Below are 25,163 nucleotides of genomic sequence, written 5' to 3'. Positions count from 1 at the left end.
TAATTGAGGTATCAGATAGATACCAAGAGGTAGTATCAACTTAAGTTTGATAAAATCTAGGCTTTTCAGTGTTCTTTTTTGTTCACATGTGTGGATATAAAACTAGAGAGTTGTATTGACTGGCATTCCAAATCCTAGGTTTTATACATTGCTTTTATTGAATTGGGGCTAGGAAAGAAAATGCAGCAGAATTAGAAGGTTTTGTCATTTAATTTATCATTTTTCATTTTTAAAAATCAGCAATGTACTTTTATCATCATAACATTTTAAAAAATGAATAGAATTTTTACAACCAGAGTTAAGAATCATGGGTTAGTAACTCTTAAAAGCCTAGCTTGGGAACTCAAAAAAACCAACGGGGAACAAACTACACCTTGGGCTATCTCCTTGTTTTTGTTTTTTGGTTTTTTTGGTTTTTTTTAATATTACAATTCTGCCTAAAACGATTTTAAAAGGTTCATGACCTCTGCAGCAGATTGTATTTCCAAAGATAACTGCAACAATTTTTACATCCCACATGCTCTTCTCAAATGTGAACTTGACACTCCACCAACAAGAAGAGGAGTCTAACTTTTCCTCTTCTTTTTTCTGGGTTGGCCTTAGTGATTTGCTTGACAAACTGAAGACATCAGAAGCAATGCATTGGGATTTCTGAGGCTCAGTCACAGGCAGCTTTGTGGGTTCTCCATTTGCCAAGCCAAATGGAGAAGCTTGTGTAGGGGCTCTGGTTGACAGCCCTGGCCCACAACCAGCATTAATCTCTCCCCCTATTCCCCTTTCACCCTCTAACCTTTTGAAAAGCTATAAAGATCAGACTCTCACTTATAGTCAGTGAAATCAGAAACTCTGAGTGAAGGCCCCAAGCATCAGTGTTTATAAAGTAATTTCCAGGGGGATGCCTGGGTGGCTCAGCAGTTGGGCATCTGCCTTCAGCCCAGGGCATGATCCTGGAAACCCCAGATCAAGTCCTGCATCAGGCTCCCTGCATGGAGCCTGCTTCTCTCTCTGCCTATGTCTCTGCCTCTCTCTCTCTGAGTCTCTCATGCATAAATAAATAAAATCTTTAAAAAAATAATAATAATAATAATAATAATAATTCCAGGTAATTGAAATCTGCAGCCAGGGCTAGAACCACTGACTTGTAGCATGAACATCCCTCAGATGGAAATAACCAATCTCCGTATACTCCCTCTAGACCTATAAACCTGAAAAATAATAAGCAGATATTAGAAAATTGTATACACAAGTGTCCCATTATTATAATAAACTTGAAGACAGGGCCTAAGTAATATTCCTCGAGTCATGTATTTTTGTTTTACTTGTCTAATTAATAAACCTATTATGTGCATAAATTTAATAATATATAATAGTAGGAATTCCAAAAAGATACTACTTCTTCCATGAGATTGTTCATTAGTGCGTAATCTAGTAAAGATAAATACTTGTGAATAAATATTCAAAAAATTAAGCAAAAATACAGTAATTGGAGTAAGTAGTTCACAAAAGGGTTATCATTCAAGGAAAGCCTCAAGGGCATGCAACCAGGGCAATTGCAAATGGCTTTAATGCTCTGTGGTTGCCATCCTGAAATTCTTAATCATTTTATCATTTGAGCTTGTGTTTTATAAGTGAAATCCAATAGGCCAATGGATCACAAGCTTGGAGCCCCAATCACACAGTGTCCTGCAAACCACTGGATAAGCTTTTACCTTTTCCTCCAAGACCAGCTCCCACCCTACTATGGGCTTTTGCTGCTCTCTGCCAGGGGCAGGGATGACAGGGTTGCTGATAGGGAACCTGTGTGTAGGCACAAGGAGGCAAGTCAGGTATGCCCCAACATTCAGGTGGACTGCCGGCCTCACAATGCACTTAGCAGTCCACCTGATGAGAATCTCTTGTCAACCCTTGTCCACCCCTAGTCCAGGTATAGTGCTAGAGGATGCAGTCCCTTGGGAGTCACCTGTCCACAAAACTGTAGGAAAGGAACATTGACTTCCTCACTCTTAGGTGAGGCCTTGCCCCTCCACTTTACTTTTGCACTTAGCTCCACAAATAATGTATTATCTTTGCTTCTGAAAAAGTGATGCTTACATCAACACTCTGTGAGAAATTACTAAATCACAAACTCAGGCAAGTCTATCTACAGCATTTTGTTTCAATTACGTATGTGTGATGTGTTAGGTAATAGCATAAAATTGGACTAATCACTCAATCACATTTCTCAACACAGATGACAAAACAAAACTGATGTGCATTAATTGGATGGCAGACAAGTGATGAGAAAGTACCAGACAGGCAGGAGAAAGATGAAACAAGAAATAATTTCTCCTATTTGGAATTAGAAATTCCCCAACTTTTTCAACTGGGAATTTGACCTTTGTCTTTTTGTAAATTGGAATAAATAAACAAAGAAACAAATCTCAGGCAAGAATAGGTTGAAAAGTTGGGGTAACGGTTTTAAAATATCTTAAAATAACCCCCAAGTCACACAAAAAAAGAATCTTCTGATTTAAAATCTGTTATTAGAGTATTCAAATTCAGCATCTAATTCCTGGTTTTAAGAATATTCATCGTGTGACAAATGACTCAATTACATGAAGATTCCCAAGATCAGCATTCACCTTTATCAAAGGTCAGTAAAGAGTTTGATCTAACAACCAGAGTGAGGTTGATCTTTGCTAAGACATAGTGTGCTAAATATTTGGAATTCTTTATGTGATTTACCCTGAGATGAAATTTAGTGTTACAGAACTCTATCTCTGGAAACATTTCAAGAGTTTTTGTGACTCGAAGATACTCATTACAAGACAGTTTCACTCACCGGGCCAGTGTTATATTAAGGTTTCAGCTTACCAAAATATTTCATTAACATCATATCACAAAAGTCTGGGATTGGATGATTTTTTTTTCCAGTTCTCTTGACAAGTTCCCACTTATAAAATGGTTGCCATTTCTGGTATTAATTTGGAAAGGAAAATAGAGCAGAAAAAAATTAAGAAACATAAGTTGCATGTTTCTCAGCATCACAGCCAATAAACTGTCTCTAAAACAGACTGGCAGACATTCTGAAGTGCTAGTAAAACAGCACTTCCCACAGGCAGGGGAACATGAGAAGCCACACAAAGAATGCTGAAACACTTCGAAGAGGAGAAGCCATTTATTGCTCTTCTCACTCTCTCACTCTTCAATGTGAACAGCAAGTAAAGAAAGATAAGTGCCTTTTGAGACACATTTCCTAACGTGTAACAGAAAACTATCAGTCCCTAAGCAAAGAGATGGCTGCCCTTGTCTTTGATTAATTAGGTTATGAGTCCTGAGAGGATCAACCTGTATATTCAAGGACTGCTCAGGACGCAGAAGAGAGGATAGAAAAAGTTCAGAGAAATAAGATTCTAAAAACAAAGAGACTCAAAGGTCCTCTTCTTATCCTCATATCAAATATCAGAATAAGAAAGACAGAAAACTGAAAGGAGTTTTCAAGATTATTATCTTCTCCATCCAGGGCCACTGAGATCACGTCCTTTAACCTGCATAATTGCTCTTGATAAGAACTGGGCCCAGAATAGTAAAGGTCTTTACAAATATTTCATCGATGTCAACTCTAGCAGCAGAAAGGATGCCATAACTTCAAAAAGAACATGCTACTTTTAATCAGCTAGAGTGCCTCTACCCCATTCCCAGTTTTCCTGTCTTGGAAGTGTAATGTTTGAGAACATAGCATGGGATTTCTAGTCTGCTTTTACCACATTTTAACTGGATGGCTTTGGACAATGTGTCACATTTTGTGAAATTGAAACCACCAGTGAGTGTAAGATAAACTAGTATTTTATGTGCCACTCAGAAAAAGAAAACAAAACTGCCAGTTACCATTATAACATACACTGATAGTAAGACCTGAACCAATTTGGAAGATGTGAAAAATGTGTGCTGTGGTCTGAATGTTTGTGTCCCTCCCCAAATTCATATGTTCAAAACCTAATGCCCAAGGTGCTATAATTAGGAGATGGGACCTTTGTGAGGCAATTAGGGCATGAGGGCGAACGGGATTAGTGCCCTTATAGGTCCGGCAAAGCTTTATAGCCTCTCTACCATGTGAGGACACAGTGAGAAAGTAGAAGGAAATCTGTAAGCCAAAAGAGGGCCTTCATCAGAACCTGATCTGGTACCCTGATCTTGGAATTCTAGCCTCTAGAACTATTAGAAATAAGTGTTTGTGGTTTACAAGCCATCTAGTCTGTGGTATTTTGTGATGGCAACCCCAATGGACCAAGACACATGGATTTCAAAATGGATGAAACATGAGCCTCAGTGCCTCTAAGCCACATCATCTTACCTATCTCTACCTTATTACGTGGCTAGAGGCTGATTTACATTCTTGAGAATTTAATTAGATGAAGTGGGCTGCACAGCAGCTAATGTTTCATAACCTTCCAATCAGGTTTCACTATTGCTGTTGTTGTTTTTAATTGAATATACTTGAGCCAAGTGTCTTAAAGAATCTATCCAATATGTGAGGTAGGATCATTGCACTTTGACCACAGTAGACTAGTAAACAATCTTATGAAAATTTCTACTACAAATCCAGTGAGCTTACACAATCTTCTTGAGAAAAGCAGAGTTGCAGAATTACCAGAATGCGGTGCCACAAACAGAATCACCAGAATGTTTCTGACCACTTCTTGGCTCTCCCACAGGGTCCTCTATTTTAAAAAATGCAGCCAGCTGGGCCCCTCTCAACTAGGAGACCTGAGATGATCATAGCCAAAGGTAGTATGACTGCAGGTCATGATTAATATTGATCCTTTCTTTCTTGTGTGGTACAATTGTTCTCTGTGCTCATTACATGAAATTCTTCTCTTTCTACTTGTATATAGGGTGAAAAGGGAGTATTGGGGAGGGATTGAAAATGCATGTACTTTTATAAAAAGTTCTTAAAATTTTTGACTAGCAGTCAAATTAAATCAGCTAAGTGAATCTATATACAGGTACAAAAGACAGATTCAGTGTTATTTTCCTGTGAGTGAAACACGAGAGGCTCAATGTCTTTGAAATGTACTTGTAAGAAACGTGATTGGCATCAGCTGTGAGGACAGAGTGACCAATATAGAAATAATGAGAAGGGGAGGCCTGAAGGCAGAAACACCATGAAGAGTATGATGAGTATGTGCATGACTGAAGATCAATATGCTCAGAAGATGATGGAATGGGTTTCAATGAGGGAAAAGAATGATTCAGAGAGCTCAAGTGTGTGCAGGAAGACCAAGAGGACTGGTAACCTGACACCTGCCAACATTGATGCAAATGATGTGGGAGACAAGTAGAGGTCCTGTCCCTTATACATTGGCTGCTTTTCAGTACAAGATAAAGCAGGCTATGGGTATGAATGAATAAATGTGTTATTTTCAGAGCCAAAGCCTTTGAATCTTCAACTTCAAACACATGAGTCAATTCTGCTAAAATTAGTTCTAATGGGATGGCAGATTTGTCTAATGCCTCATGTGCATCCACAATAATCAAGCCCTAGAAATAATGGTTAAGCATACCATCTCTTCTACAATTTAAAAATCCAAAATAATCTGCACTAGACCTGAACTATATCCATAGTAACATCACTATTACACATTTTCTTATCACCAAAGGAATTTGGCCTTATTGAGAGGAAAGAAAGGCTAGAGCTGATTTCTTTACTTTTGAGATTATCAGAGGTGTGAACATCCCTTGTTCCAGCAATGGGGTTGAAGACTTGCTTGGAAAAGCTTCTTGACTAGTCAAGTGCCCAACTCATTTTATGAGATGCCTGTATTTCCTCCTTTGATTTTATTATTACATGTCCCCTAAATACACATTACACCACTTAAAAATTATTTTGATAAAACAAGCATAAACCTTTAGGAATCTTATGTCTTTTCCCTTTCCCAGCATATTTGTATCTAGAAGATCTAGACCCCCAAAATCATCATGTAATAAAATTTCAAGATTTCTGTGAAAGTAATTCATTAATACTTTAAGAAATCAAAAACTTCCCAAAATAATTTTAAGCACTTCCTGATGGAAATAGCAAATTAAACAACATATTTGCAATCTTTAGGCATGTTCTCATGATGTTGCATGGATTGACCCTAAGTTTCTATTCTAAACATTTCAGGGAAGAGCTGTTTTAATTGTATAAAACTTATACTGTGCAGAATGGAAAATTATTGGTTTCTACTGGGAAGATATGAGCTATTCTTTTACCAAATATACATGGTCCCTGACTCTACAGAACTTAACATCTAGAACCTGTTGCAGACAAGTACACATACAATTAAATACAGTAAAATAAATCCTGCGATAGGGGACATTATTATGGGAGGGGACATATTAAAGTGGCACCCCACTTAAGAGCAGTAGTTTAAGGAAGTCTACTTAGAGAAAGTACTGAGTAACTGAGGCTTGAATTAATCCTAGGACAAAGAATATGAGGCTTCCAAAGCACCTCCTTTGGTCTTCAGGTTTCCCAGATATTCACGGTACCAAATCTCTCCACTTTCCTCTTAACCTGAGGAAGTGCCCTCAAAATGTCAACCAGTATTCTATATTTAACTATTCCTAGTGTCTTATTCATCATTCTTTTGGTTAAAAGTAACAGAATCACTTCAACCTAGTTAAAGCAAAGAAGGGAATGTCTAGAAAAAATATGAGATAATCACTGAAATCTAAGGAAGGGGGAAAACCAGAAGGAGCTCAAAGAAGGAATAGGAAAACAGCAGACATGTAGGCAAGTTCTGCCTCTTTCTCTCCCTCCCTCCTCTCTGCTCCCACTTTGATTCTGTTTCTCTTGCTTCCTCTCTCTCCCCTGTCTCCTGATGGATTCCCACTGCTATGATGTACATGTACACAGCTGAGTAGTACCTTCCGAGCCTGCGTTCATATGTTGTCATTTCATAACACCCATTTCTCAGGCTCAACAACACATGTGTTTGAAAATAGATTCTGATTGGCCTTACTTGTATGAGGTGCTCATTTCCTCTCTGAAAATCCGTTGTGGCCAACAGGGTGAGGTCATGGAGTAGAGGAGGGTCTCCTGGGCTCATCCTGAAGGTAGGATGACCACATCTCATACAAAGAAGCTGATGCCATAGACACATCAAAAGTGTCTACCATATCTACCTCTTCAGGAATATTATTCCCTACTCTTCTCTTGGCCTTTTTCTGTCTTGTAATCACTTCAAGACTAACACATCTAGAAATTCACCACCTCACTCTTTCCATGCATTTCATTTCTGCCTCAAAATCCATTGCAAACCCTTTTGAACAAGTGTTCGTTGTCTTGCTTTGTCAACTTCTGAATCAGTCCAACAACTCTCACACTACAAAAAAAAAAAAAAAAAAAAGCTGTATTTGTTATCATGGGATCCTTTCTTTTCCTATCCTAAAACTCCCTCCTCTCTTGGCTGTTGAGACATTGCGTTAAAATGGTTCTGCTCTTCCTTCTCCTACTCTCTCACCTTTTAGCTCTTTTCCCTTGGGGAATAAAATGCATCTAATTCAATGGTTTTAATTACTCAAATCTATATAGCTCAGCCATTGATTCCATTGTCCTCCTAGCCCCCATGCTTCAAATCTTGTCATTACCTTTATCTCATTAGCTCCTCACTGCCAGTCATTCACCATACCCTGCTGATCCTTTCTTTGCAATGTCTTTACATTTTTTTCAAGCCACACTGAGCACCCTAGTATAGGTTTCTCATTACAGCACACCTGGATAACTAGAATAGTCATTTTTCTAGTCTTCATGCTTTCATTTCTGTCATGGTAACTCTCAAAAATAACTTCCTTAGCCAATATTATATCAACCTGTTTCTCTGGTCCAAGAAACCAAGACAACTATTGCATCTCAAAATAAAGCCAAACTCTAAAGAAAGATTTGAAAGCTGTATATTAACTGGAACACTGCACCATATAATCTATCCTCAGTCTGGTCCCTCCTACTCCAGCAAGACCAGCTTCTTCTTTTTTTTTTTTTTTTCCTGTTCATACTACTGACAGTCATGTTCCAGCTCATCATATCTTTTTAATCCCCTTTCCCAACTAGCTCCATCACATTTTTTTTAAGACCTATCTTGCTTCACTCTTCAATGACCATTCCCTAAGCCCCTACATAGGGTTCCTTATACTATGTTGTTGATATTGCTTTACAGATGTTCTTGAATGTTTACTTCCTTGATTAGATTGAAAGACTAGGCGTAAAAGAGACACAATGATTTTCATGGGGTCAGGCATACAACAGACCAGTGGTTGTAAATAGGCAGTCTACTGGTCAAAATAGACTGAGATGCTATGTATCTCATAAGGTTAACATACACACACACACACACACACAACATATATATAGTTATTTTAAACATTTAAATATCTAGATATTTCATCTAAAACACGGGTTTCCACCTTCTTTTAAAACTGGGAATACATTCCAAATAGGCAGAATAATCCCCCTCCCTCCAAAATCCATGCCATAATCTTTAGAACCTGTGAATATGTTATATTACATGGCAAGCAGGAATGAAGGTTCCTAATAAGAGATTATTATATACCATATGATTCCTAATAAACTGACATTAAAAGAGATTATCGCAGATTATCCAGCTGGGCTCAAGACAATCACAAGAGTCCTTTAATTGTGGGAAAAAGGAAACAAAAGAACTAGTGTCAGAGTGATACAAGGTGGACTGCTGACTTTAGAGATTGAAGGGGCCAGGAGCCAAGGAATGCAGATGGCATCTAGAAGATGAAAAAGGTAAGGAAATTGATTTTTCCCTTAGAGCCTTCAGAAGAAAGGCACCTGTGCCAACACCCTGGCTTTAACTTAATGAGACCTTCAGATTTCTCACCTCTAGGACTGTAAGATAATACATTTATGTTGGTTTATGTTGGTTTAAGTAACCAAGTTTGTAGTAATTTATCAGAACAATAGGAAACTAATACACATACACACATCAGGTCTCTGTTGCTACAACGCAACAAACCCTGGGAAGTAAGTGGTAACTGTACACTTCCCAGTTCACTATGGTTACTGCCTCTTCCTACCGTTATCATAATAAGCATTTGACTTCATGACTCCTAAACAGCATTCAATAACTGGATGGCTAAAAGAAATATTAGCGCCATTAGGTCTAATATTAAAAGCTGCAGTTTTTTGGGGAGTGTGGTTATTTTCTGGTTTTTGTTATTGTTTAAATAAAAGGTAGTGGGAAAATGTGCTGACATGGTTGAATAAGAATTCTAGAATATTATATCTTCAAAATACAGCCCCTAGAATTGAAGTTTAAGGGCTGGCTGTAGCTTTATGTGATAATATTATTGCTGAGTAGAAATATCTTGATGGAGTACAGCAGGATTTCAGTAGGGCTGAATAATTTGATTAAAGCACAATGTGCAAGCATTGAACACTATGGCAAATTTCAGAGAGAATTTCCAAGGCCTCGTAAACTTGAAACTGAAAGAAAAGTTGAGCATCATCACAGTTATCCACAGACAATCGAGCTAATTAAGCATGTGTTCTTCATCCTGTTATTTAAGAACATCTGATAGCAAGTGTTCTGCAAAATGAACAACTCCATATGTCCAATACTATCCATTTCTATGTGCTTTACAAGTCTGAAGAGATATTACACAGCGTGATTTTTCCAGACCATATTCAGATGTTTAAATCTTTTAATAATCATAGAATTGCTTTGTTTTATAGAGTAGTCTGAAAGCCTTAGAGCACATTTTTGTGGTGGATGGTGAAATGATTATTTCAGCATTATTGGGACTTGAAAACAGGTAAACAGAAAATCTAGGCTGCAATGAATGATTTTAAACAAAACGGACTAAAAGGGTAGAACTGAAAGCCTGTAAGAATCTACTTTTATAAGCTGAATTAAATTTTCGGATCAATGTGACCTCATAAGAAGACCTCACCTCCAGGTCTTAGTCAAGTGGATGTACCACGAGACACATAGCAAAGTCTCGGTGCTGTCCTATCACCCATCTGGATAGACTCAGGTAACAATCACCCTTCAAACTGTTCTGGATTGTTTAAAGGCAAATTGCATGTTAGAGAAAACTGTTTTATACAAACACTTCAGAATATGTAATTTTATATCGTTATTTTAGCACTTCCTTTCCCGTACAATGATCATTCTTTCAAAAAGAGTTTTTTTTTTTTTTTCCAATTTTTTTTTCCTGAGGTAAAGATTATGGAAGTTAATAGATGTCATAATGACGAAACTCCAACCTAATTTCCCTATTCAGTAATTCAGGCCTTAATTGCCATAGATTTGTTATTCTACTTCTGAATCTTTTCCTTAGAATGGCTGCCAATCAAGTCAACCTACTGAATATGAAGTTTCTAGGATGGGAACCCAACTTGTTCCTCAGCTAAAAGAATCTCTGTACTTGTGAACTTATCAAAGTCAAATCTGAACCCAAACAAATAATAGAAATTTGAAAACTCACTGTTCCACGGCCATTTGGCACTATATTGAATAAATTAGCCCAAGACCTCTTCATGGAGTTCTGTAAAAAAAAATAAAAATAAAAATAACTGCTTGAGTTTTTCTCCTCACTGTGAATTCATTCTCTAAAATGGCCACTTTTGAAGCCATTAGCTTTTTCAATAATTAAATTTGAATCACCAAGGGAGACTCCAAATTCAAGTATAGAGCTAATACTCATTGAGTCACTGCTATTTGGCAAGCATTTTCCTAGGCACTTTAAATATGCTTTTTAGTTAACAACTTTAATAGTTATTTATTATTATTTTCCCCAATTTTCAGATTACCAAACCAAGGTGCAAACAGGTCACACAGCCAAATGAGGTGAGTGGAAAGCCATTTCAACTTGTTTTTTCCATTGCCACAAACGCAATGCCCACAGACTATACAATTTTATATAGACAGTGCGGTGAAGCCTCTCTAAGCAACTTTTTATGTGTCTGTTAGCTACCAGGATGTCTTCTTTAGAAAAGTGTCTATTCATGTCTGCTGCCCATTTCTTAATTGGGTTATTTGCATTTTGGGTGTTGAGTTTTATACATTCTTTATAGATTTTGGCTACTAACCCTTTATCTGACATGTCATTTGTAAATATCTTCTCCCATTCTGCGGATTGCCTTTTAGTTTTGTTGTTTCCTTTGCTGTGCAGAAGCGTTTTAACTTGATGAAGTCCCAATAGTTCATTTTAGTTTTTGTTTCCCTTGCCTCTGAAGACATGTTTAGTAAGAAGTTCCTATGGCCAAGGTCAAAGAGGTTGCTGCCTGTGTTCTCCTCTAGGATTTTGATGGTTTCCTATCTCACACTTAGGTCTTTCATCTATTTTGAATTCATGTTTGTGTAAGAAAGTGGTGCAGTTCCATTCTTCTACATAGTGCTGTCTGGTTTTTCCAACACCGTTTCTTGAAGACACTTTTTTTCCATCGTTTATTCTTTACTTCTTTGTCGAAGGTTAGTTGACCATATAGCTGTGGACCCATTTTTTTAGTTTTCTATTCTGTTCTATTGATCTATGTATCTGTTTTTGTGCCAGTACCATACTGTCTTGATGACTACAGCTTTATAATACAGCTTGAAGTCCAGAATTGTGATGCGACCAGCTTTGCTTTTCTTCCTAAGATTGCTTGGGCTATTTAGGGTCTTTTGTGGTTCCATAAAATTTTAGGATTGTTTGTTCCAGCTTTGTGAAAAATGCTGGTGATATTTTGATAGGGATTGCATTGAATATGTAGATAGCTTTGAGAGGCATAGACATTTTAACAATATTTGTTCTTCCAATCTATGAGGATGGAATGTTTTTCCGTTTCTTTGTATCTTCTTCAATTTCTTTCATAAGTGTTCTTTAGTTTTCAGAGTACAGATCTTTTATCTCTTTGGTTAGGTTTATTCCTAGGTGTCTTACGGTTTTTGGTGCCATTGTAAATGCAATCAATTCCTTCATTTCTCTTTCTGTTCCTTCATTATCAGTGTAAAGAAATGCAAGATTTCTGTACATTGTTTTTATATCCTGAGACTTTGCTTAATTCATGTAGTAGTTCTAGCAAGTTTTTGGTGGAGTTTTTGGGGTTCTCTACATAGAATATCATGACTGTAGAGAAAAAAACTTTCAGTTTTTCCCCATTGAGGATGATATTAGCTGTGGGTCTTTTGTATATGGCCCTTATGATGTTGAGGTATGTACCATCTATCCCTACTTTATTGAGAATTTTTATCAAGAATGAATGCTGTATTTTGTCAAATGCTTTTTCTGAATCTAATGAGAGGATCATATGGTTCTTATCCTTTCTTTTATTAATGGTGTATAATGTTGATTGATTTGTGAATATGGAATCACCCCTGCAGCCCAGGAGTAAATCCCACTTGATCATGGTGAATAATCTTAATGTACTGTTGGATTTGATTTGCTAGTACCTTGTTGCGAATTTCTGCATCCATGTTCATCAGGGATATTGGCATGTAATTCTCATTTTAGTGGGGTCTTTGGTTTTGGAATCAAGGTAATGCTGGCCACAAAGAAGGAGTTTGGAAGTTTTCCTTCCATTTGTATATTTTTAAACAGTTTAAGAATAATGGGTATTAACTTTTCTTTAAATATCTGGTGGAATTACCCTGGGAAGCTATATGGCCCTGGACTTTTGTTTGTTGGGAGATTTTTGATTACTTATTCAATGTCTTTGCTGGTAGTTTGTTGGTTTATAGGAATTTTTCCACTTCTCCAGATTGCCCAGTTTGTTGGCATATAATTTTTCAGGTCTCTTATGATAATTTATATTTGTTTGTTGGTTGTGATCTCTCCTCTCTCACTCATGATTTAATTTATTTGGGACCTTTCTCTTTTCTTTTTTGATATGTCTAGCTAGGGGATTATCAATTTTATTAATTATTTCAAATAATCAATTCTTCGTTTTGTTGATCTGTTCTATGTCTTTTCTTGTTGTTTCCATTTTATCATTTATTTCTGCTCTGATATTTATTATTTACCTTCTGCTGGCTATAGGTTTTATTTGCTGTTCCCTTTCTAGCTCCTTTGGGTATAAGATTAGTTTATGCATTTGAGACTTTTCTTTCTTCTTGAGGTTGGCCTGTATTGCAATATACTTCCCTCTTAGACTGCCTTTGCTACATCCCAAAGGTTTTGGGCTGTCATGTTTTGATTTTCATTTGTTTCCATTTCTTCTTTAATTTCCTGGTTAACCCATTCATTCTTTAGTAGGATGTTCTTTAACCTCCATGTATTTCTGGTCTTTCCAAATTTTTTCTTCCGGTTGAATTTAAGTTTCAGAGCATTTCATCTGAAAATACGCATGATATGATCTCAATCTTTTTGTACTTGTTGAAGGCTGATTTGTGACACAGTATGTGATCTATTCCAGAGAATGTTCCAGGTGCATCAAAAAGAATGTGTATTCTGCTGCTTTAGGATGAAATGTTCTGAATTTGGAACATTTTTTGGAACCTGTTAAGTCCATCTGGTCTAGCGTGTCACTCGAAGCCATTGTTTCTTTATTGTTTGTTCCCTTAGATGATTATCCATTGCTGTAAGTAAGGGATTAAAGTCCCCCTACTATTATTATCTTATTATCAATGAGTTCCTTTATTATTAATTGATTTTTATATTTGGGTGCTCCCAAGTTGGGAGTATAAATATTACAATTGTTAGATCTTCTTGAGGGATAGACCACATAATTATGCTATAATGCCCTTCTTCATCTAATTACAGTCTTTGTTTTAAAATCTAGTTTGTCTGTTATAAGTATGATGACTCTGGCTTTCTTTTGATGTCCATTAGCAATACTCTAGTTGTTCTCCAACTCCTCACTTTCAATATGCAGGTACCTTTAAGTCTAAAATGAGTCTGTGGTAGGCAACATATACATGGATTTTTTATTTAATCTATTCTGATACTCTAAGTCTTTTGATTGGGGTAATTAGTCTATTTATATTCAGAGTGAGTATAGAAAGATATGAATTTAGTGCCATTGTGTTACCTGTTGGTGTTTCTGGCAATATTTTCTGGTCTTTTCTACTCTGTTGCTTTTGGTCTTTTCTTCCTCCTCTCAGAGTATCCCTTAATATTTCTTACAGGACTGGTTTAGTGGTCAGGAGCTCCTTCAGTTTTTGTCTAAGAAACTCTTTATCTCCTTCAATTCTGAATGACAGACAGCCTTGCTGGATAAAGTATTCTTGACTGCTTATTTTTCCCATTCAGCCCATTAAATATATCCTGCCATTCTCTTCTGGCCTGCCAGATTTCTGTGGACAGATCTGCTGTGAACCTCATCTGTCTTCCCTTGGAGGGTAAGGGCTTTTTTCCCCCCCTCTTGCTGCTTTCAGGATTCTGTGTATATTTTTGTGAATTTGGCTGTGATATGCCTTAGCATTGCCTGGCTTTTATTGGGAGGGAATTTTTATGTTGTTCCCTTTATTTTAATGGGAGTTCTCCATGATTCTTGGATTTTGATGTCTGTGTCCTTCCCCAAGGTAAGAAAATGTTCAGCTATAATTTGCTCAAATAAACCTTCTGCCCCCTTTTCTTTGTCTTCATCTTCTGGGACTCCTATGATACGAATGTTATTACATTTTAAGAAGTTGCTGAATTCTTAGTCTACTAAGTGATCCATAACCTTTCTTTCCCTCTTCTTTTCAGCTAAGTCTACTTTTGTGATCCATAACCTTTCTTTCCCTCTTCTTTTCAGCTTCATTATTTTCCATAATTTTATCTTCTGCATCATTGATTTCTTCCTCTGCCTGGTCCATCCTCATCATTATATCATCCAATAGGGTTTGCATCTCAGTTATAGCATTTTTAATTTCAGCCTGACTAGATTTTAGTTCTTTTAGCTCTGTAGTAAGGGATTTTCTAGTGTCTTCTATGCTTATTTCAAGCCCAGCTAGTATCCTTCTAATTGTTATTTTAAATTCTACTTCAGACATCTTACTTATATCTGTATTGATTAAATCCATAGCTGCTAGTTCTACTTCCTACTCTTTCTTTAGGGATGAATTCCTCTATCGTGTCATTTTGTCCAGGAAAAAAGAAACAAACAAACAAACTAGATCTTGGGTGTGTTTTGGTCTGCTGGTTAAAATAAGCTAGATCCAAAAATTAAAATAATAATAATAATAATCAATAATAATAAATATATTAAAATTTTTAAAAGAAACAAAAAATATTTTTTAAATAGAAAAATAAAAAATAAAAAGGAAGCTAGATCCTACTTCCTCTAGAGCTGAAGCTTTGCAGCACTCTATAATCAGTAAGCCTGGTGCGAGGGAGGTGTTTGCATTAGTCTTCTGGGGAAGAGGCCTGTTGCTCTAATCCTCAGGCTGACTTGCCCTAGTGGAGATGGGCCTGCAGGGCACAGGGGGACAGGGCTTCGTGTAAGCACCTCTGGCCTCCACGAGGTGGAGCTGTTTTGCTCGCTGAAGACTCTCACAGCTGATGTGATGGGCTAACACTTCCCGCCCTCTACTCTTCAGGAAGCCCTCACAGAAGAGCAAACAATCAATCACCTCTCTTGTGTCCCTGGCTTCTGTCAAATCCCTGCCTTCACCCTTCCTGTGTCTTGAGTTTATCTCTGGTGTGCGACTGGGTTTCAAAACTCCAAATTTTAGCAACTCCCACCACAAGGACCTGCACTGATCCTCTGGGGGAGGGTCTTCCCACGCTCTCGCCATTTGCCCACCAGTGCCCAGAAAGCGGTGGCAGGACTGGGCAGTGGTTCAGAGTTTATATCAAGGCCGAGCAGGTACCCAACTCACTGCCCTCAGCTGGAGTCACTGCTCCTATGCTCTTATGCAGCATGTTCTTGTGACCCAGGGGCTCCTCAGAGCACGCTGTCCACTCCAGGTCTCTGTCCCCCCTCCCCACCTGAGCACCTTTAAGTCAGGCATGACCCCTGCCGAGGTAGGCTTCAAGAATGAGAACTGCAGATTTTGTGCTCTGCTGCTTATAATTCCTTGTGGTAATCTCTGTAAGCAGGCTCCCTCCCCTCTGCAGCAATTTATCTTATCTTCTCCAGATCTACTCTCCACACCTCCTACCTCCTAGAAGGTGGTCACTTTTCTACCTGTAGACTTGCAGGTTCTTTTTTCTCTTGGTCTTCTGGTTGATTTCTTGACTATTCAGAATGACTTGATAATTATCTAGATATGTTCAAGGGAGGAGGCAAGCTTAGGGTCCCCCTATTCCTCCACCATCTTAACTCCTCTCTTGTATTACACATATTTTTAAAAAATATTTCATTTATTTATTAATGAAAGACAGAGAGAGAGAGAGGCAGAGACACAGGCAGAGGTAGAAGCAGGCTCCATGCAGAGAGCCCGACGCGGGACTTGATCCCGGGACTCCAGGATCATGCCCTGGGCCGAAGGCAGGCGCTAAACCGCTGAGCCACCCAGGGATCCCTTGTATTACACATATTTTAAAACACAGTTTTATGCACAGTAATACTGTCATTTATTACCTCTAAATAATTACAACCTGATTCCATTTTCAGACTAAGAAGCTATTGTGGATTCAATTAATTCTTAAGCCTTTACACATTGATGAGGTCTCTACGTTTTTTTTCACAATTACATGTTCTTGGTTCTTCTATGTTTCTTCTTTAATATGGTTTATTTGCAGAGGCTTTTGGAAGGCTCAATTCTTGAACAATGTAATACAGTTAAGTAATTAATTAGGAATGTCCTGAAATAAGCCTTTTAATTTCTTTTTGTTTACAAGCCTTTTAATTTCTTTTCTGTTCTTTAGACATGCACATACTCTTTATAAAAATTATTTATTTATAATTTTCTTATAACTTTATTAAAATGCATTATAACTTGTAGTTATTAAATGTAATAAGAACAAATAAGAAAATTTTAGATCCCATAATAAAAAAAATACTGTTAATATTATTTGTGTATTTGTGGCCTCCTTTCTTTCACATAGAAAAATATTTTCCTTAAAACAAAAAGTATGGTCTATAGTTTTCTTTTTGACTTAATTTATCAAGAATAATTTTCTATGTAATTAAATCATTTTAGATCATAGTATTAATACCTATTTAGTATTCTACTGTTTAAATAGGGCATAATTCGATGAACCTTCTATTGCTGAAGATACAAGGTGGTTACCAACTTTTTGCTATTATAAAATGGAATTGCTAGGTAAAAGCATACCCTTCCCATATATGACTCACCTCCCAACAGCTCTCATGATAAAAATTAACGTCCTCTGCTGTAACAAAGACTTGTCATTGTATTTATTTAAGATGTTTGTCAATGTAATCATCTAAGCAGTAGATCATTTATTTAATTCACTTGTGCCACATATTCTTCTCTTCCTAACTTATACTGCTGTCTCCCACCTATGCCTCCAAGCAGCAAAAGTGATTTGCAGTGAATCACTACAAAAATACATTTTATCAGCCCTTCACAGTCTTCAGAGTGGAGTGATAATGGGCCTCACAGGCCTGCTGACTCAATGAGGTGGATGGATTAAAAGAAGAAAAAAAAAAGCACTTAGAAAAACAGATACTTTTGAGGGAAAGGACGCAAATATGGCTAAGTGCACACCATGCAGCCAGCTCACTCTCCTTTCTTTTACTGAACGGTGCTTTTACTGAATGGACAAAGAGGGCACAGGGTTCATAAATAGACTCTCTAACAGCACTTTCCAAGCACTTCAATTCAATTATCATGAATTAACTTTAAAAACAGCATTAACTTTTCAGCATATACAATGTGCCCAAGAAAAACAACTTACTTAGAAGTCTATTCTGTATTATTAAATTTTTCTCCCTCTTACTTGAAACCAGCAAGTTGCCTTCAAGAAATGTTTCTGGCCGCTGATGGGATGTTACTTATTTAAAAATGGGGCCTACGACTATCTCTGGTTTGAAATGGCTGCTGGATTAGACAGCACAGATTACTAAGAGAAAAGTACGGTCCATTTCTAGTCACAAATGTAGATAAAAATGTGTTTATACTCAGAAGTGTGTTTCTACAAAAATGTAGAAAAAAAAATCAATTCCCTGGCCACTGCACCTGGATGCTCTTGGTCCTCAGGTCTACAGATGGAAGTCTTAATAGCTCACCTGAAGACGATCAGTGACTGATTATAACCCACAATTATAATGTGACAATTTTACTTTGTATATTTCTAGAGCCAGAAAAATTACACATTTCATTCATAGACCCTCTGCTTGTCATCAGTGTACTTCAGAAAAAAGATCTGTAATTAAATTGCCAATTCTTCAATTAGAGAAAATCATATCAGAATCAATTGAGAGGCTTTTTTTTTTTTTTTCAAATTATTCATCTCTGTGGTTCCCACTACTTCACTTAGACATCCTCGTACCACTCGAGAAACTGCTGGCACGTGCCTCAGTTACTAATATGACAGGAAGTCTGCTGTAGTAAGACGGACAAGGAAGTCTATCGCAGTATCATAGAAAAGGAAGTGAATTGTTTCATGGGTCATTCCAGCCAGATTCTAGAAAAAAGGACAGGCCAATAAATACTTCCTGAACACTTGTTACATGCCAGGCATTAGGCCAGGTAATTTTATTTCATTAATTCCTCACAATGATCTTGTGGTGATATCATTAAGTTTAATGATATCAAAATGATATCATTTCAAAAATGTGGGAAGAGGACAAGATTTGGCAACATTTCTAAGGATAAATGGTTAACACATGGCAAGATGATCTGGAACAAAAGTCTTCTTATTCTGAAATCAAGTATCGGTTTTGTACTACAGAGTACACTTTTCTATGTGCCGTATACTTATATCTGTTAGGGGTGTCTCCCCAACACAAGGGTAAATTACTACTTTATAACGTCACAGTTTTCTATATATCCCTTACTACCAGCAACCAAAACATTTATTATTACATCTCCTCACAATGAAAGAAAAATCTCATATTGTTGGTATTTTAGATAATATCAGAATGATACTATAATCTTTTCCTGATATTTAGAAGATACCTGATTCGTTCTATAAAAGCATCAGCAAATTATATGCAACCTCTCCTTTTAGGTGGCAATCCAGCTGCAGATGTGAATCTCATATGTTTTTAATTGATTCTTATTAACTTTATTTTTATCAGGTGACAATTTTTAACTGCGCCCGTAATTTCTATGGCCGTATCTACGGTGCTCAAACATATTAAAATTTTTAAGGAAGCTCTAATGCAAAAATTCTCTTTAATCTTGTGCCCTACTCTTGTCTACTGGAAAATGCATATTTTTAACCCAAAACAAAACAAAACAAAAAACTCTTATCTAACACTTGTCCTTTTTGCAATCAAGAAGAAAGTTGCAAAAGTTAGGAAAGGCAATGTGAGAAATAAAAATCCAATCTCTGTACTAGACCAAAATGCTTCGGTAACATTCAGGCAACAACTGCAGGATTTTATAAATAGCAACAGTGTAAATTAATCAGTATATGCAATTCACTATTTAAAGTCTGCCATGAAGTTTAGCAAAAGACAAAATTAATTTATCAGCCACCTTTATTTTATTCATTTTGGTAATTTATCACATGCCAGTCAAGACAAAGTGATCCTATACATCGTATTTGAAACCCTTTACTAGTACTCACTAGATTTTTTAGATTCCGATGAATAGGACAAGTTAGAAGCTCTTTATCTTTTAAAATGAAAGACTTTCCCTCAGAAGTACATCTTAATAAAGCAGAGATTTTTTTATTATAATTATTATTACTAAGAACACCTCTCAGTAGTCCTGGGGAAACATCTGCCCCTTCTAATGAGTAGGACAGGACTCATCTATTTTATCTGCTACCATGTGAATCCCTGAGCTCAGTAAAATGAACACAGGAAACTTTTAATCCTTGTAACAAATGAAAGGTCACGGGTAAAGTCTGCTATATTTTGATACTGACGTTCAAGGCAAAAACTATGTAAAGCAAGAAAAATATGCATCTGTTCTAATGAACTCAATGATTATAGCAGCATCCTGAAAACTATTTTAAGTTACTACTGAATTTTACTAAACTCTTTCAAAATGCACCCAAGGTTGAGTAGAAACACAACATATAGTCTTAGATTCAAAGAATTTCTACTCTTTAGCATTTATTAGGTTTACTGACAGCCTCACCCACTGGTTTTCAGACATGCTCCCACTTGTCTATCCCCAGGTTTGGGCACAGCATCGTTCAAACTGGGCTTCTCACCTTCCACCTCTGATTTAGCAACAAAAACAACAAAAATTCATAATTTTTTTCTAATTCTTCAGAGTATAGTATCTTGGATCTAGAAATTCTCTATTTAGTCTGCTATTTTGCGCTCAATGTTTGTATATATGTTTGAGGCATAGACCAACCAACACACTCTATTAGCTTGCCTTCTTGGAGAGGAGAGTCCTTCTCAGCTGCAACAGTTAGACATGAGGAAAATCAGATATGGAGGATAAGGAAAGATTCCCCTTCACTTGCAGTCAGGTCAATATTTAATATCATTAAGTGTCACCCTCTTGGATCCTCCTAAGTAAAAACTTCTGTAACACTCGCCCCACGGTTTATAATTTACTAAGAGTGCATATCATGCCAACACCTTGCTGCTCTCATTGAATAGGTTAACTGGTCTTGGGTGGCAGGAAGCATATTCTATTCACCTTGGAATCATAGTTCTTATTGGCTTGAATCTAATTTACAATTATTTGCCAGCTATTTTCTTATTAAAAATTAATAGGGGGGGATCCGTGGGTGGCTCAGTGGTTTAGTGCCTGCCTTTGACCCAGGGCATGATCCTGGAGTCCCAGGTTCGAGTCCCACATCAGGCTCCCTACATGGAGCCTGCTTCTCCCTCTGCCTGTGTCTCTGCCTCTCTCTCTCTCTCTTTCTGTCTCTCTCTCTGTGTGTCTCTCATGAATACATAAATAAAATCTTAAAAAAAAAAATTAGTAGGAAAAATTCATGGTTTTCGCCCAGTGAGCAAGCTTATAGGAAGATGACATCTGGCCAATTTTTTTACTAACCGGAAACATTGAGAAAAGTTGGAATAGGGCAAAAAGGCAGCTGGATGTCCTATTTAGTGCACCTTTCTTAGTTACTTTGCCTTTCATTGTCTTAGAGGTATTTTATAATCCCGTAAACTGTAGGAAACTGAAAATAATGCAAATCATTCCTATCTATAGAAATGCAAATGAACTGAGTCTCATGAAATGTGATTCATTTTTGCCTTGTGGATAGAGCAGTTTTGCCTCTACCTGTACATTCATTTCAGCTTTCCTTATTGCTCATAGGGATGTTTCTTTCAAATTTCCTTTGAACTAGATGTAACATCTTACTAATTTTCCCACTAATTAATGAGTCAAATAAAATCTCTGATATATGTTCATTTTGTATTTATATGAGAGCTGCAATTTTATCTTTTTTGTAAATCATCTTTCAATAATACCTTCTTTTTTTTTTTTTTTTTTTTCTAGCCAGATCATGCAAGTCCCAAACTTAATAAGTGGTTTTGGAGACTTTACTCACTTCTTCAGGGAATAGTGAATATATTTTCTGACCTGAAGTTCTTAAATTGTACCTGAATATAATTATTTGATATATACTAAGAAAGCAAATATGTAAAATAACAGAAAAAGTATCCTTTAAAATTTATCCTTTATGTTACAAACGACAGCCTAGGAATCAGTGTTTTAAAGTCACAACAACAAATTGGAGAGGAACAGCTTCTATTCCTACTCATGTTTGTTGGAAGGACATTTTCCAGATCACCTTTCCGAATCTATTTAAACACTAAGCAGACCTGTACATTGTTTTCCTATTTCCCTTCTCTAAATTAAGACATAGACTTTAAGATTTTGTTTTAGAAATTGATCTTGGTGAGGAAAACAAGAATTATTCAGTGTTCAGTACCAATGATCTAGCTGTGAAAATCTGTATACTGAAAAAGAATCTGCAAGATAAAGAATGAATCTATTTTTTTAAGAGATCTTCTCCTGTATGACAAAATGTTAATCATCAGATTCCCAAACCATTCTCCATATAATTATCTTGACCATGAAATCCTGGCAAATTTCCAAAAGAGGAAATTAATACTCTGCTCACCATTGCTTGAAGGATACTCTCTTTGGAGCATTTGAAGTGATAGAGCTCATGTATATAGGTATAAGACACTCATGTAGTTCCTCCCTCAGGTCCAGTTTTGCCACACTGGAAATAAACCCATCATTGGGAATTGTTTATGGAACAAAGCATGGAACATACTTTGCAATTTTATAAAACACTCAGAGCACAGAAAAGGTGCTGTACAAAACTTTTTCCAGCTTGCTTCATTAAGCCAATAAACCATAATGGTCCTCTAGGAGATATCAAACTTTATTGAACATAGCCAATGAGATTGAAGACAAGAGGGGTTTATTAAAAATGTGTCCAAAGTACTGGCATATTTTCATACTAAAAAAAAAAAGCCTATAAAAAGTTTTCAAATTTGTATAAAGATTCTAGCACAGACATATACATATTGTACCACAGATCTGGTTGTTTCTATATTTTATTACTTATTTTCATCAAAAAGAGTTTTTGAAGGTCTTTTTACTTGGTTCCTAGACAATGAAAACACCACAATTAACTTTTACACTAATGAACTGTTTCAATGAATATTTGTGAATGGCCTAGGGAACCATAATTAAAAAATAAATTTGATGAATAATTACACTTTTCAGAAGCCAGTTATTAAAGCCAAATGGTAGAGTTACCTGTTTCATTTTAGCAAGGTATATTAGAGTAAAAATATGAAAAACAGTAACCCTGAAGGAAAAAAAAGGTTAATCATAAAATATTAGATGTATAATTTCATTTCTACAGAGTTCCTAAGCAAAAAAAAAAAAAAAAAAAAAATTCCCTTTCACTATGAGGTGGGAAAGGAGTCTCATTACCTTCTGCTATCTGTTTTAGATGGACAATCTCTTTGAACAGCTAAGAGTCATGAGGCATTTCAAAGAAGATGACCTCATTATCCAAAACTTAGAGGAAGCGATAATGACTCAAGAGATGAATGTAACGAACTTCATTTTCTGGGATTATCAACTTTAATTAACAGAAATTATCCAGCAGAACAGATAGCTACCTAATGCCTAAGAATGTACCTAGAAAAAAAAAACAAAAAAAAAAAAAAAACACACACACACACAGTGAATTCACTCCTTTTGCTGTCTATGTATAGATAATCATAAAATGAAGACAGGGATTATAGTTTTTGGCCTAATATATTTATTCTGTAAGAAATAGACTTGTCTTCAGCTAATTAACATAGGCAAATTCAATATACTATTACAAAAATGATGTGAATTTTAGTAGAAACAATTTCAATTTGATCTGTTTGCCATTTGCTTGATGGAAAAAAAATAAACAGTTAACCTGTTCAAGAATAATTAAAGGAAAACTCTATTCCTATTTTAAGAGATGGCCCTTGCCAGAATTCAGAAGCTGTATTTGATGCTCCATACCCCTACCTGATGTAAGGTTTTGTTTTGTTTTCTGATCTATAAAGACTGACATCAAAGAGCATAGGGGATTTAGAGTAAGAAGAAGACATAAAATTACTATTCCTTCCTTGATCTAATAGTTTTCCTGATAATTACCAAGTAAGAGGGCACTGTCACTTTGTTCTTATAACAAAGAAAATCATTTATAAAGGTCAGTAAAAGGATGGATAAGTTTCATACTAAAAAAGAAAGTGAGAAAGTAAAATTAAGAAGTGATTTAAAAGTTGACATTTCAACTGATGGAAGGAGCTAAGAGTCCAAGGGCAACAGTTCTATGTGAGTTCTTTTAAAATACCTCAAACAAATCAGAAGATCATGCTGTTTTAAGTATAATTCTAACCATTGTTTTCAGGGCATTTATGAAAAAGATATTTCATTGTAGATAGAGGATACACATTTGAATTGAATCTCAGTATCTAAAGCTACATGGTTTGTATATATTTTGCAATATAACCCAAAGAAACATTACATAAGAAAGAAAGAAAAAGAAAGAAAGAAAGAAAGAAAGAAAGAAAGAAAGAAAGAAAGAAAGAAAGAAAGAAAGAAAGAAAGAAAGAAAATTAAAATAAAATGCCCCCAAAGAGTCCTATTTTGGTCAAGAAAAGGGGGATGATAAAGGCTTCCCCACAAAATATATGTTAAGAAATCATGCTTTTAAAAGTATTAATGGTTTCTGTAAAATTTAATGAAATTATCTACTCCAAACTAATTTTTTTACAAAGGCAATTAAATCAACAATGTTTTCAGTCCTATAGAGTGAATATTTATCACATTACTTGGAGATATTATTTTAATTCACAGAAATCCTATGAAACTATATGATTGACCTCTTGGCATTTCCAATCAGAAGATTCCATTCACAAACTCAATTCATTTAATTATTTTGCACTTAAAATTGAATTAAAGTTTCTTGCCTACTTCCACCACAGTAAAGGGAATTGAGTCTGAAACTAACTCAACTTGAATTCTGTTGGCATATAAAATTAATTGGTTCAAAAATTAGTGCTGAGATGGTTACTGAAACCCATGATATAAAATGTTATCACAATTGATAATATAATGATATAATAATCTCATTAATGCCGAAAATTTTTGATGACCCTAGAGTCCATGCCATAGAATTATCCCTAGTTTCATATTTTAAAAACAGTTTATTTGGTAGTTCAATAACTAACCCCATTTGGATAAAGCTTTCCCTCACCATCAAAACAGAACCCCCACCTACCTTCCTACCCACTCACCCACACCCACACCCACACACACACACAAATGAGTTAAAATAATGGTGTTGATAATGTTCTGATTTAATTGAAGGGGGGTGAGAGTTTACCTTTTTGGTACTTTTTAGAAGTTTTGATCTCTTTTCCTGCTAATAATTCTGACTGCAATCCTCAAAGACATAATTGTCACCACACTAATAGAAGCATTTTCTTTAGAATAAGAAATTTTCATTTAAATTAAAACTCTAAGTCAGTGGTATTCCAGCCATTAATAAGCTAGCTAGGCAAACAACTATTACTTATTACAGTAAATGAAAGTAAACTCCAATGTAAGCTTTTTAAAATTATTTTTTTAATAATACATGTTCAAAACAGTAAATTTGGAAAATATATAAAATTATTTAAAAATATACTCTCATTTCTCAGA

At 36.0% G+C, this 25,163-nt stretch overlaps 1 protein-coding gene across 2 annotated transcripts in view; it reads right to left on the bottom strand.

Annotated features, from left to right (window-relative positions):
- LOC112645926 (uncharacterized) overlaps nucleotides 1-25,163 on the bottom strand; it is a 548,956-nt gene that overhangs the window by 338,466 nt on the left and 185,327 nt on the right. For both annotated transcript variants that reach the window (XM_049105761.1, XM_049105760.1), the window contains exon 4: nucleotides 10,480-10,539. The gene's annotated coding sequence lies outside the window, so the exon portion shown is untranslated. The remainder of the gene's footprint in view (nucleotides 1-10,479; nucleotides 10,540-25,163) is intronic.

Source organism: Canis lupus, chromosome 34 (genome assembly GCF_003254725.2).
Source record: "Canis lupus dingo isolate Sandy chromosome 34, ASM325472v2, whole genome shotgun sequence".
Classification (NCBI taxonomy): Eukaryota; Metazoa; Chordata; class Mammalia; order Carnivora; family Canidae; genus Canis; species Canis lupus.
The sequence above is the reverse complement of the archived record's forward strand: the minus strand, read 5'-3'. Positions and strand labels throughout refer to the sequence as shown.